Genomic DNA, 3,540 nt, shown 5'->3' with positions numbered 1-3,540 from the left:
CGTAATGTGCACATTTGCGGAATGGACAACGGTGAGCGTACTGAGGGCATCTTCTGTTTGATATGAGGTTTTCTAAGAGGACAAAGTTTGAGAAAATACTAAAATCAAGGCTCAGCTAAGTGATGTCTGAAACAGCCAACGCATCTGTTCACACAGCGTGCCAACAGAATCACCTACACAGTTGGGGTGACTCGAAATGGGAACACGTCTTTGATAATAGCGATTATGATGTAATGTGGGTTTTACCTTTCGGCTGTCCAATGGGCCATTGGCAGCTGGTGATCACATGGTACAAAACCATCATCTAAAACAAAGCAACTAAATTTAAATTTTATTTGTCATAGATGTCCCAGTGCGCAGTTTGCTCTCCGGGTTTGCCCGGGTTGCTCGAAGCCTGGTTAGCGCCAGCCAGCGTTAAATACCATGGAAACCTATAGGTTTTGTTAACCAGGATTCGAGCAACCGATGTAATTTTCGTGTAACCTTTAAGCGGTTTTTAGACATGTACGTGGCCAGTTTGGGCCAAATAAACCTTTCCGCCTTTGTTACCTATTGCAAGTACTAGGTTTCAGTATCAGTGGGACCCCGTTTTTTTATGTCAGGCGCTTTTCGTTTGGAGAGAACAATGAGTACTCCCACTTTGAGTTGTCGTTCACTCGTACCTCTTATCCTCCAAGTTTTTGCTTTGTTAAATTTCTGTATGTTATGGGCACAGAGCCATGCCTCATTGATTGGCAAAGGGGTACAATACTTGTTGGGAAAGCATTTTTGAACATAAACCGCGTGAGGAAGCGGTAACTGGGACCTGCAATCCTCGAGTGGTGTGCTCCTTATTAGGTAAAATGGCAAGAACTTAAATCGAGTTGTTTTCTTTTCATTGCCACCTCAGCGCTGTTGTGTTGCAGTCATGTAGGAATAATCGTTATCGTTATCGTAAAGGCTTCTCGCAATAAAGAAACTGTGTAGTAACACCGCATTGTTTTTCTTTCCGGGGTATGCGTCGTGGTATGGAGGGGGAGGGGGCTGGGAGTTAGGCGGGGAGGGGACGTGCTGATGGATATTGAGATGCTCTAGGTTATGTAAAGCGACTGGACGTTTCGTATTTTTCTTGATGAAACGTTCAAACGAATTTTGAGGTATTTTAATATGACATTATCGAGTCAAATCTTCAGTTAGTATTTAGTAATTCATTATCTGTTAGCCATTCCTATCCGGAATCGTTGGCGTTTTAGTCTTCTTTCGGCGGTCAATTAAACCCAGCTGATAGCAAAATATCCCTCACCAGTGCTGCGTTCATGAATAAAGGAGGTAGTTTCAAAACAAACTGTGGTGCTGCGTCGGTGGAGAAGTAGTACACGAAATTTTTTGGTTTTATCAACGGAGTTGATATTGTAAATTGACCACCGTACAATGATAATAAAAGCTGAAGTTTCGAGCGTTAGACCTTCGTCAGCAAATCGAAGGGCTAGCGCTCGAAACGTCAGTTTTTATTATCCCTGTACGGTGGTCAATTTACAATATCAACTCCGTTGATAAAATAAAATAAAAGTTCGTCGCTCCTCAATATGCTTTGATTAAAAGGTCTGGCCTCGGTTGTGCAAAAAAGTGGACAGCGTTTCCCACCGGATAAATCACTATCGAGCGGATAAACACCAGCAAAACCAATTGAGATATCCCTGGTTATCCCGTGGATAGTGATTTATCCAGTGGAGAGCGCTACCCACCCTTCGAACAACTGACGCCTGACCTCCTAAAGTTCTTCTGAACCACATTTAGCAGAGAGTGGTTCACCTATGGGAAGACTTCCCACATAGACTTGTTTTGCACTTTGCAAAGGAATCTGTAGTATACTCGGAAATTTGTCTTCAGTATAAAGACTTCATTCGATTGCCGTGCTCAGAACGAAAGTCCCCGCCTGATTCTGCTACTGGACAGTACTGTTTCAGTACGGGACAGTTTCCCGCCAAGAAAATGATTTGGTTGTTTTTCATTGGTTCTTGTGCGACACATGACCTTGAACATTTGCGCCCGGCGTTTCACATGTATCATTCTATGAGTGAACGTTGAAAATTCGAAATACCAGTTGAAATTATGTTTTTTCCACATCTTCCTTAAGAAATCATGACAAACTCATGCCTTTGATTTTGGACACTATGTAGTTGGTGTCATACCACGCTAGATCCACACCTTTGTTGCAACCTTTGGTCCACTGAATGGCCGCGTTTGCTGAGGTGAGTCTCGTGTCTTTGTCGAATTTGTAACGTGAAATTTAGTTTCCATTTGTTGGTTTTAAGTAGTTCAAGACCTTCAAGAAGAAACATAGTTGTTTGTCTCAATAAATTTCGCATTTACTGCTTTTAAATCGCACAAATGTTGCAACCAAAGCTTGTTTTTGTAAACGTGTTCATTGGAAGTCCAGCTCTGGTCACATATAAACTTTGTCTCCATACCTAAACTTTGCGAAGAATGTAATGTTAAATGAAAGGAAAGTCTTTAAACTTGTATCTAGTAACTGTTTATTATTAATGAGAAATGCGACCATAAGAAAATTCTTTTGCACACGGAAAAGAGAGATTTTGATGGTAGTATATAGGCAGTTTCAATGGAACCATTTTGGTCATAAATGTTTATGCTATCCAAATTACTATTGTTCTTGTTAACTGTTTTTTCCTAAAAGAAAAGTGAATTATAAAGGTTAGTATTCTTTGTTGGTGTCATGAACTTAAGAATTTAAATGTTGTGTTGTGAAATCCATATTATGGATTTAGTTTTCTTGATACAATAATAATTTCCTTTCAGGAGAGTAGTATTTTGAAAAGAAGAGCCCGCAAATGCCCCAAAAGGTGCTTATTTCTATTGACAAAGAGGTGTCTGCTTACAAGACAGGCCATTTTGTTGAAGGTAATGTTTCACATGCATATGAGCCACTGGGTAAAGCACTGCTAGAACTTTGCTTGTTTTCTGTGGGATGACAATGACTGAGAGTATTTTGGTACATCCCCCCCCCCCCCCCCATTTCCTGGATAGGATGGGAGCCCATTGCAAGGTCTTCCTCTGTGTTATCTAGCCATTACCAATTTTTGCACTGGACTACAGAGGGACTGTGGAGCTTTTTTTTTTTTTTTTTTAATGGGAAGAACTCCCAGCGGGGGGGGGGGGGGGGGGTACTCCCTTATAAGGGCTTAATGGGGACGTGCGGGCAGCCAGGGTATGTTTTTCGGGATTTTTGTCTTGAACAGGGTATCGAAATTTATCATTTTTTGTCTTAATCAGGGTATCGATTTATCAATTTTTGTCTTAAACTGGGTTAAATGTCTTAAACAGGGTATCAAAAATCGGAATTCTGTCTTAAAATGGGTTAACTGCATAGTGGAATCACCAAACATGGAGGTGGGAGTCAGGCATGCTTACCACTAACTTACTTCCACGACTGTATAGGCTACATGTGGGGTGCGAAAAGTTGTGGGAAAAGATGTTTTTAAGAACCTGTGATATTGTGCACTAGTAACCACAGAGAAAATGGGTCCTGTTGATAAAAAG

General features: G+C 41.1%; 1 protein-coding gene across 1 annotated transcript in view; it reads left to right on the top strand.

Moving 5' to 3' along the window:
• Positions 1 to 969, top strand: part of LOC137985137 (obg-like ATPase 1) — a 27,508-nt gene extending 26,539 nt beyond the window's left edge. Inside the window, exon 16 of the mRNA XM_068832632.1 lies at positions 1 to 969. This exon is cut by the window's left edge and continues 653 nt beyond it. The gene's annotated coding sequence lies outside the window, so the exon portion shown is untranslated.
• Positions 970 to 3,540: the final 2,571 nt, after the last annotated feature.

The sequence above is a fragment of the Montipora foliosa genome, chromosome 14, assembly GCF_036669935.1.
Source record: "Montipora foliosa isolate CH-2021 chromosome 14, ASM3666993v2, whole genome shotgun sequence".
In the NCBI taxonomy this organism is placed as follows: domain Eukaryota; kingdom Metazoa; phylum Cnidaria; class Anthozoa; order Scleractinia; family Acroporidae; genus Montipora; species Montipora foliosa.
This window is presented reverse-complemented; position numbering and strand designations above follow the sequence as displayed.